At 44.4% G+C, this 11,090-nt stretch overlaps 1 protein-coding gene across 2 annotated transcripts in view; it reads right to left on the bottom strand.

Moving 5' to 3' along the window:
- LOC109324289 (phytanoyl-CoA hydroxylase-interacting protein-like) overlaps positions 1-10,501 on the bottom strand; it is a 79,796-nt gene extending 69,295 nt beyond the window's left edge. Inside the window, exons 1-2 of one of the 2 annotated variants that reach the window (XM_019556273.1) lie at positions 10,249-10,343; positions 9,772-9,845 (exon numbers count right to left, since the gene is read on the bottom strand). The gene's annotated coding sequence lies outside the window, so the exon portion shown is untranslated. Of the gene's footprint in view, positions 1-9,771; positions 9,846-10,248 lie in introns of both variants that reach the window. The other variant, XM_019556272.1, reaches the window with a different exon arrangement.
- Between the last annotated feature and the right edge of the window lie 589 nt (positions 10,502-11,090).

Genomic DNA, 11,090 nt, shown 5'->3' with positions numbered 1-11,090 from the left:
TTCACAAGAGAAGGCTGAGGGGGGACCTGGTGACTGTCTATAAACTCACTAGGGGGGACCAGAAGGGTTTAGGGGAGACCCTGTTTCCCCTAGTGCCCCCTGGCATGACAAGGAATAATGGACACAAATTATTGGAGAGTAGGTTTAGATTAGACATCCGCAAGAACTACTTCACTGTTAGGGCGGCTAGGAGCTGGAACCAACTTCCAAGGGAAGTGGTGCTGGCCCCTACCCTGGGGATCTTTAAGAAAAGGCTTGATGCCTACCTGGCTGGACTCATTTGAGTCCATTTTTTCTCTCACCCAGGCAGGGGGTCGGACTTGAAGATCTACAAGGTCCCTTCTGACCCTACTTCTATGATTCTATGATGTGATTCTATGATATCCTTCCCCATGGGCATACCCCCAACTTATCAAGGAGTCACATTAGGCCATTTCATCCCCTATAAACATTACATTCACAAGGTCACCAATAAAGTCTCTTCACAGGTCACTGCCTTAGAGTGCTCAGAACCACTGCACTTGCAATGGCATAGCCACACCAGATTACTGTGCTCCTGTATGGTCCAGAAGTATGGTCCAGAAGTGACACTAAAGAGTTTCACACTGAGACTCATAACAGGCTGAACAACTTGCACACACAGAGATGTATTCCCTGCACTCTATGGCATTAGACCAAGTGACATAAGAAGACAGACCCTAACCGCTCCCCTGTTGCCAGGTTTCTGGGCCCATTGAGAGCCCAGCAGGCTAGGTACTATGGCCTTGTGTGTTGCACTACATTTAGATAAGGGGTGGGGTGAATGGAAATGAAATGATCATTCAGAGTACTCTGGTGTATTCATATACCATTTTATAACAACACCAAATGAGTTCGCCATTTGGCATGAGCTTGACAGAGAAGCACAGGTCAAAGTGAATAGACTAAGATCTGGATACAGCTTCTTCAAAACAAAACTGTGCAAGATGAACATCCCTCCTGTGTGAATACAATGCCTGGAGAACAGCACAGCACTTAATTGAAAGCTGCAAACTTTACAAATGCCCAGATGGGGTTGATGAAATCCCCACACTGAGCAATAATACTAAACAGTGCTGGAGGGAGCAAGGAAGGAGGGGAAGAGGTCAAAAACAGGGGCTTTGCCACATCAGGTCACTGAGAGCCTAGGCTGGCACGGTGCTTGGTCAAACCACGTGAGCTTTGGCCTAGATTAAAGCACCACCCTGGGAGGGGGTGAGTGGGGTGCTGCAAAGACCCATGGATTGCTGGTAGAATGCAACCTAATGTGAGTCATGATAGGATGTTCATTATAGAGCTCTAACCTACAACACTGAAGTCTGATACCACATCCATCCAGGGTTATCTTAGAGCAGGATATGCCATTTGTACAGCACTCTATGTGCCCTGACTGTCTGTTAGGTTACAGCTATAACATGTGTTCTGCACTCCTACTGCACAATAAGTATAACTTCTGTACATAGCCTAGTATGCTCAGATACTGAATTCTGAATTAAGTTAAGTTCTTGATCTCTGCTGACTATTTGTCCTGGGTCATCCTCTACCTCATGCCCTCTTGGATCACATTCAGTTATTCAAATATCACCTTTGGCTGAAAATGGGTGTGGAAATAACTAGTTTTAATAACTAGATGGAAGATTTTTTTTTATGACTACTTTGTTTGCTGTATGATTGATTGCATCTAGTAAGAAGACTTGAATGTGGCTGAGCTCTTTGTGCTGGAAGTTTTATCTGCAGAGCAGTATTGCTGAATTGTCACTGGATGGCTGAATTTGCTCAGTGCTTGTCTATACATGTTACTATAGACATAGTATCTTGCTAATAATCAACAGTGCTGCTTTTCTCTTCTGTGAAGCGGTAATTTTTTCTGCCTTTTAAAATTGTTTTTTCCCCTTTCCACAGTCAGACAGTCTTAGAAAAATAGTGCATTTCTGGAATCAAAAGTGGAAGTGTGTTCACTTGCTTATCAATTCAATCTGTGCAGCTAAGACTAACCTGCAAAGATTTAATCAATTCAGCCTTGGTTTTTTTCAGCCAGGTTTTTGACCTTCTGTACTTAGCCACCAGGTCTAAACTGGTCTAAACCAGACCAAACCAGTCTGTGCCATTCAAAACAGTTCCAAGTGATCTACACTGGTCCAAACCAGGCTCCACCAGTCTAAACTGGCCTATGCTAGTCCATACTGGTTGATATTGGTCTAAAGCTGTTTAAACAAACCAAGCTAGACCAAACCAAATTGGTCTACACTAAACCGGCAGTTTAGATTAAATCAGTCCTAACTGGCCTATATCACTCCAGACTAGTTGAGACTAGTCTACATCAGTCCAAAACAGTCCAAACTAAGTCTATCTAAAAGGGCAAGAGTAGACAACATGAAATTTTCCATTTACAGCAACACAACTACATTTGTGTTTGCACGACCCAGGATTTCCTGCCACTTTAAAGTCCATTTAGTGCCATATGCTAACACCGCTCCAAGATGTTTTAGCCTGCATTGCTTCTGTGCTATGCTGCTCCATGTGCCAGTTTTGTTTGTGCAAACAGGCAGAGACTCCAAAGACTTGTAATGAATCCCCTTCTCCATGAGGGGCCACTTTCGTCAGAAGGTGGCACTGTCTTTTTTATTTTTTTTTACCCTCTTCACGCCTCGCCCCTCCCTCCTCCAGAGTCAGGTCACGTTGGGACATGTGTGCTTCCTTGCTTGTTTGCCTATCCTCTACTTTTAACAATTTTATTACTTTCAATCAAAAGTAAAATGATGGGGCAGAGAAATTTCATTTTCTACCCCCTCTTAATTGTTTCCACACCTATTGTCTATGTCTTACCACCACCACCAGTGTACCCTCTTGTCCTCCAGCCTCACCTCTCTTGGTACCCTCCACTTGCTGTGACCCCTTTGCACTCCATCGACTGCCAGGGACTTTGCTGCACATGGGTGCAGTAACCATGGCTCCCAATGGCTGTGACGGCTATGACAGTACTGGGAGAACAGTAATTTTTCTGTGACTATATATTTTGAAACTTTGTTGGAGGGAGTGAGTGACTTTCTTCAATATTGCAAACTGAACTTGCACCACATTCCCTTCCAGAGCTGCGAGTCCAAGACGCTGCCTGCCAGACTCGGCAGCTGGGGTATGCAGTGTCCCAGATTATATTTAGGTAATATATCCCACTGACCCTGTGTGTCAGGGGCGGGGGGAAGGGAAGGAGCGGGGGTGCGGTTCACAAAGTCCATTTTTTCAACTATGCACCAAGCCCCCCCATTCTTCTTCTTCTCTTTTCCTTTCTCCTCCAGAAAACTTTAATAGGTGGAACTCACCGGGGATGAGCCCACAGGCCATTGAGGAGGTTGAGGTCACTGCAACTACTTACCCTTTTTTTTTTTTTTTAAATTTACATGATGGACAATCCTCAGGGCACAGACAAGTGTTATCAGGTGTCACTTACCAATGGTGTAGTGTAGCACATTGCTACATTGTAGCACGTTGCCACTTCATAAAGTGGGGTGTATCTTCACTGCACCCCACTTTATCAGCCTGCAGTCTTTGCAAACCCTGGATTTTCATTGTTGTGAGCCCCAGGGGCAAATCTCATTCCTGGGATGCGTCCTTCTCTGCCCCTGCTGTGCCTTCTCTGCTCCCTCACCCATCTCAAACCTCCCTCATCAATACAGTGAATGCATACCATGACCTCTGCTCCCCCAATTTATAGTGTTCGAGGGGGGCACCCCCCTCAGCAGCCTTGTTTTGGTGTGGAAAATGAGATAATCTGGTGCTGGGTTGGAAAAGGTGTGAAAAGAAGGCGGAAAAGCTTGCAAAGTCCCTGGGTTCATGTACAGGCAAAGGTACAAACCTCAGGGCCCCACCGTCCCCACCCTAGGCCTTGCTCTGGGATTCCAAACAAGCTAGACTGGTGGGGGGTGACAGAGGAGGCATCCTTTGTCTATGTAGGCCAGGAAGCAGCCCCTTTGTTTACCTGTCCCTGAAGCCCTCCCCCCACCAGTGTACCTGTGCAAGTGGCTGGTTGGTGGTGGCTTGCAAAAAAGGAAGCCAGGCTGGTAGAGGGTGACAGAGGAGGCAGATGTTGTGTGCAAGCAAAGCTGCGAATTCCAGGCCACCTCCACCAACAAAAGGCCTCGCTCAGGTGTTACACACACACCAGGAGGTTTTGTGTAGAGAGAGCCGAGAAAGAGCATGAAGGAAGGGGGGATATGGAGACAGACACAGGAAGCCAGAAAACTATGAGCTTTTATTGTTTGCAATAGAGTACTACAGCTGCTTCTTGGGCTTCTTTGCCTTCACCCCACCATGACCCTGAAATGCCCCATCTCCCTGAAACACAGTGGCACCCTCCTGGCCCTGCTGGCAGTCATATGGTCCTGCTGTGACCCCACAGAGTTAGGGGGAACAGGCTCATGTTGTACAGAGGCAAGATGAACAGACTGACTTTTCCCTTTCAGGCGTCATAGGTATTTCTCTAAGGCCTCCTTGAAAATGTCATTTGAACTATGGAACTCAGCACTGGACTTGTCGACTGCATCTTTCAAATTCCTCATGGTGTCCTCGCACTTCCTCGAGGATGGCACAGTGCTTACACAGGGAGTCACGAAGTTTGTCCTGTCAGGCAGCTTTGCATTCTGCTCTGGCAACTAAGGAGTCCACCAAAGCCTTGAATGAGGTTTCATGGGTCTGGCTTTGCTTGCTCAGAAAATCTCTGCAGCACTCTGCTGAAGTGCAAGCAGGGTGCTGTTCCCAGCAGGTTGCGGCAGCTGATAAACAAAGAAAAAAGCAATGGTTGCCTTCTCCCAGAGGAGGAAAGTACACCCCTCCCGACCATGCAGTGTACAAAATCCCGGCAGGCATGGAAATGGACCCTGCAAAACTTTGGTATCACTTGTACTGCCCAAAACTTACGAATGTTTGCTGCTCTGGGAGGAACACATCTATGGCTGCCACTGCCTATGCTAGCTGCAACAAATTAAAGCAAATAATTAACTATCAAACCTGGCTGGCTTGCACCACCACCAAAAGAACATGGCGATCCACCTACAACAACACATGGATTTCCCCCCACCCCATCCCCCTGGTGCCTAAACCCAACCAGCAAAAAGCTGGGAGTTGCCTGGCAGTGGCAAGAGGCACATTATAAAGAGACTTACCAGATGTTTCTTCCTGACCCCCCCACCTCCTCTGATTCATCATCTGTGCTACTCCATGGAATGGGGAGGCTAAGTGGGAATAACTCTAAGGTGACTGATGCTTCTTCCTGCAACTGGTCATCAGGAGGGCAGTCTCTGAACAGCTGAGACATAGTTTCAACCAGCAGAGGGGCTGCTGCCACCATCTTCTCCTCCTCCCCCACCTCCACCTCCAGCCCAACCCCAGTGCTGAAAGTCTGCAAACCCGGCATGTCACCCACATCTCTGCAGAGAACGATGGACAGCTTGTTATAGAAGGGAGCAAGTGTGTGACCTGCCCCAGAATGAGAGTTGGCATCTTTTGCTAGTCATGATTGTGCCCTCACGCATGCATGCCTTTTGCAATATAAGCATAAACAGGCTTATTCCTCCTACTCTCCAGCTTGTCTATGATCCTTTGCTCTGACCAAATGTTGATTAAGTCCTTCAGTTCTTCCCGGCTCCATATAGATCCATGGGTGTTGGAGGTATGCTGTTTTACTGTAGAATGCTGCAGGAAGTCCTCAGCAGGAATAGGACACTACACTTTTCAGTGGTAAGTTGTGTGATTCCTGCTCTTACAGCACAGGATACATGGTGTACATAGGGGAGCAAAGCGAACAAGTGGAATCTGACCAGGCTCTGTCAATAAACCTCAGGAGGACCAGCAAAATCCACATGATGTGGGTCCATGAGAGACTGGTAGAAGTGAATCGTCTTGACCACTTGGAATGACAAGCAGTGGCTGGAGATGTTCTGAATGAAAAGGGAGACATTCTACTATATCATCTCGATGCTGGGCCCACACATCATGAGGCAGGACAGAAACATGCATTGGGCCATTCTACCAGACAAGAGGGTTGCAATGGCCATCATGAAGCTAGCCAGCCCATCCAGCCTCCGCTACATTGCCAACCAGTTCAGCGTGGCTGTCTTCATGGTGGGGTAGGCGACTTGTGAGGTATACCAGCTGCTTACAAATTTATCTTCCTGGCGAATCCACAGCAAAGGATGGCTGGCTTTAATGAGAAGGTGTTCCCAAACTGCACGGGGGTTTTAGCCAGCACTCATATCCCAGTGCTATGCCCTACAGGAAAGGATATGCCTCGTGATCCTGTAAGCTGTGGTGGACCACCAGGGCTCATTCATGAACATTTTTACAGGGTGGGCCGGCAGCGCGCATGATGTGCGGGTGTTCTGAAACTCCTCTCTGGCTGACATCATGGAGAAAGGAGACTATGCACCTGGCATGGAGGAGAGAATGATTCGTGGTGTTGCCGCCTCCCCGGTCATACTAGCAGATGCTGCCTACTGAAGCATCCCTGAAGTCCTGGTTCATGAAGCCTTATGGAGGGACGTCACAGACCCGCAGAAGCTCATTTTTAACTACCACCTCAGCACTTGAAGGATGGCGGCAGAATGTGTGTTTCAATGACTGGAAGGATGATGGAGGGTGGTTACGTGCCGGCTCGACATGGATGCAGAAAATCTAATGGCCTTTACTGTGGAAGTGTCTGTGGCCACTTCTGGGAGCAGCCCCACTTCCAGACTGCTGCAGTGATAGGCCGGTGCTTGCAGGGAGGGCACTGGTGCTCCTGCCTGCCCCCCTGCCCATCGTCTAAGCAGTGAGTGCGGCCAGTCAGGGGGTGCACCGACGCTCTCATGGGGTGCACCCCCATTCATTGCTTCTGCAACTGATCTAAACCAGTTCAAACCTGTCTAAACTAGTTCAGGAGTCAAACTGTTTCAAACTGATCTAAATAGTTTCAAACTGATCTAAAACAGTTCAAACCACTTCAGTCCAACTCAATCTGGTGTAAACTGGAGCTGACAATCCCTTTCCGATTCATCTAGACATTAGATTCAAAATTGCCTTTGTGGCAGCTGAAAAGTATGTCTGTGTGATAAAAGAGCTTGCTGAAAGCTCTATAAAGATTAGACCAAGCGTTTTTCTGTATTTGTTTAGATATTAAGCTATAAGTTGTTGCTAAAAGCCTAATTATAGTTTAAGATGTAGTGAGGCCTTGTATAAAGTAAGGCCTAGTAAATTTAGCAAAGCCTAAAAGTAGTAAGGCCCTGTGGTGCAGTTAAAATTACCTTATCAAAGGAATGCAAGGCTTGTACTGTTACTGGTCAGTCTAAGGACAGTTGAAGAAAAAGGAATCTAAGTGGTTGTATGTTATCAGTGTCCTTCAGAAGCTATAAATTAGCTGAAATATTTGGAAACCATTCAGAAGGAAGATGCAGCTCTGTGAAAAAGGCTGTTGCCTGGATCAGTGGGCCTATAGACCTCGAGGAGCGCAAGAACTGCATTCCAGGGTCCTTCCTGGCACCCCTCAGACAGTGTTGTTTGGGGACACCTGACCTCACTGAACTTTGTGGAAAGAGAAGCTTGCTGTGTATCAGGCAGAGGGACTACTGATAAGTTGCCGATGCGATTTGCTTTTGTCTGTCATTGTTTGTCTTGTTATTATGCGTAGTTGTGTTTTTCTTAAGTCAATAAATGTTTCTTACCTTTCTACCCCCAACCACACTTTCAATCCTAAACCCTCCGCAGGTGGCTGGGACAGCCTTAAACCAGGTTTAAAGGCCCCAGTACTGCTAAATGGGACAGACAACGCAGTTTTAATCAAACCAGTTCAAATTATGTGAACTGGTTCCAAGACACCTATAGTTCTCTAAATGAGTTTAAATCAGTCTAAACTACTCCAAACCAGCCAAAACATGTCTAAACTTGTTCAAACTGGTCTAAACCAGAGACATGACATCAACTGACTCCCTTAGCACTGCCTGTCTTGTATAATCAAGTACTAAATAAATGTGCAGTACCCAGAGTTATTGCGCAGTAGCCTTTTAAGTGAGGCTACTGCACAGTAGCCTAATAGTGTGCAATAGCATATTAGCATTGTTAGTGATGTGATGCAATAGTGCGCAGTATTATTTGGTGACTGCACTGTCAGCATCTTGTGTAGACATGCCCACTACTCACTGTCCTATGGTGGAGTAAATTAATCTGCTTTACCCTAATTGCAGTGCATGTGTAGATGGTTAAGCTTTACTGTGCATTAAATTAACTTATTGCACGGTAAAACGCACATATAGACACATCCAGTAGGTATTTATGTTCACAGGCACATAAATTTCCTAATTTCATATTTAAAATATCAAGAATTGTCATTTTGAACTTTTTATTAAGAACTAGATTTGCACATTTCCTATGAGATATATTCAATAAGCCTATTTATATACAGGTCTTTACATTCAGGAGGCTATTATTAAAAGCATAAGGAAGAGAAGTTTTTTTCCTGTTGAAAGTTTAAATTCTGTATATGTAGAAAGCTCAAGAAAACAGTTTATCATACAGCATTTAAGTCACAACTCCAAGATGGAGAAATATTGTACTGAAAAATAAGCCACCCAGATACATTTAGCTACATACCATTCATGTGAAGGAAATAGTAAATATGAACAAAAACATGGTTACAATGAGCTTTTCATAAAATATTTACATTCTGTCAAATAAGACTTTTCAAGTAATATTTAAAAACATGAATCCATTTCTATGGTTCACCTAATGTGAACCATAGATCTTGATTTACTTTTATATAAATACCAAAGGTGAAGGCTCCATTAAATCTAAGTATATGATTTTTGGACCCAAAATGTCCTCTTTGCTGAAGAAAATTACTCAAATTTATGACTTTATTGTGATTTAGGATACGTTCATAGCCATTTTATCTTAAAATATCATTTTATTGCAAGAAGCTTTAAACATGAATTCCAAGTACCAAACTGAATTCCAGAAACAAGGTGGCCAAACTACTGCTGTAAAATTAGATTTGATATAAAAAAAAAATCTGTAATATATATAGGATTTGTTTATATAAGCTTGAGTCCAATTTCTTTGTCAATCAGAAATAAACAACGATGTATCTAAATAAAGCTGGCCTGAACTTACTGTCATACATATACAATATTCAAATTAAAAAAATAAGTAAATGCACACAGACTTTCCCATATTAGATTTAGAGGGTTTTCAATATTCATGAATTAAAAATACAGGAAACAAAAGGTCTTTGAAGTATTCAGATGGTTAACTAATACAGCCATATTTAATTTTCATTTTGCAGTGCTCCAGTACCCAGCCAGAATCTTAAGACTGTAGAGACATAAGATTTCACCTTCTCCACTAACTTGCAACAGAAGTTGCAGAGTTAAGAATCACAAATGGGTCTGCCATTCCATCCAGTATTATGCACTGTTTTACACATGGGCACACAGAGACATTAAAAGGGGAGTATGTTAAACTGGTCAGCTAGCATCTCTTATATGAAAGCGTTCAAGTTCAAGAAGCTGGTAACAGCTGTGCAAATCATATTTGGACTGGTGCACCATTTAGGCATATGAGCCACACTAGAGAACAAGACTACATTTGGACTGGTGCACCATTTAGACATATGAGCCACACTAGAGAGCAACACTAATCTTCCATCCAGAACAGGACATTGTTTCTTAGCCTCCACCCCATAACCCACATAGCCAACCCCCTTCCCTACCTCCTATACATATCACTTACATATGCAATAGAAGCAGCCATAACTCGAGGAAGAAATGGAAAATCTGATTACCCAGATGTAGTCAATCTCTCTCCTGTGGATTTCACATGAAAAAAGCAGTTGGCTTTGAATGCTGATTTGCAGTAAGTCTCCAACATAGTTGTATTACTTGAAGGTTGGGCAGAGAGTTTATTTTTTTAAATGTATATAGGCATGTAGAAGCCAGGCAACTAAACAGAGCAAAATGCCTAAGAAAAATGGGTTACAGTTGCCCATATAAATTACTAAGTTTTAAAGTTTAGTGGCATGCCCAGTCCAGAAATTCTTTGGCTCCCTTGATTGCCCTCACAAAAATTCGATCTGTCCCTTTCTGCTATAAGTGCCTGCCTTAGTTCTGGCTGCCCTACTTTATTCAACCTCCTTACAGGTCCCCTTTTCCCCAGTCCTCTTTTCCTTCACTCCCCACCCCTCTGTTCTTCTCCTCCTGAGTCCATTACCTTTTATGCAGGTTGGGCTGGATGAGCACCTTGCTAAACAGCTGCAGTTGTTTTTGCTGGTTGTGGCAACTTCTCCTAGCCTTTGTTCTTCCCTTACTGACTACTCAGCACTCTCTTTCCTTAGCTCCACCCCTTCCCTCATTAGAGAAGAGGAGACTTGCTGATATCAAGGGTATGGCATGACTGTGAGGAAGAAGAAACTCTCAGTTCTGCTCAGCTAGCCAAAGGCTAGAGGCACCTGGTGAGGAAGCAGTGGAGGCAGGGGGAAGAATGGCAAAAAAACAGGTTGAAAAGCCATTGATTCAACAAAAACCTCTACAGATCTAGGTCTGGAATTCACATTATGAAGATAATCTGCACCCTCAATTTTTTTGCAGATTAAGTGGTATCCTTCTCATCTGCGGGTACTGTAACTCTCTCCCAGTACCAAAATTAGTGGACTGCAGAGGCAGGAGAGGAAGCAGAGGAGGAGGTTTCTCTGCAACCAAGCTCCATGCTTTCCAGCTGTCCTGATATTCACAGTACATATACATTATTTGGTGGCCTTTGTTATCACCCTTTGGCAGATACCCAGAGGACTTTCTGTACAACTGCGCGCATTGTACTGCAAGGGTATAAACACTGGCTTGCGCAGAGCATTTTCTATAGTTCTGGAAGAAATCCATGAACATCCAGTGTCATAGAGACTGGGGTGAGCGAGGTGTGTCAATACCAGTTAGCTAATGTTGCCTGTATTCTTCTTCCCAGTCTCCTCAATAGGCATTGAAGTCTTCTAGGGTAAGATAATAAAGTACAAGTTCTTTGGTTTTGGGACAGTTTTTCTAATAGTGAATTGGTGGTGA

The sequence above is a fragment of the Crocodylus porosus genome, unplaced genomic scaffold (genome assembly GCF_001723895.1).
Source record: "Crocodylus porosus isolate Cpor-Errol unplaced genomic scaffold, CroPor_comp1, whole genome shotgun sequence".
Taxonomy (NCBI): Eukaryota; Metazoa; Chordata; order Crocodylia; family Crocodylidae; genus Crocodylus; species Crocodylus porosus.
This window is presented reverse-complemented; position numbering and strand designations above follow the sequence as displayed.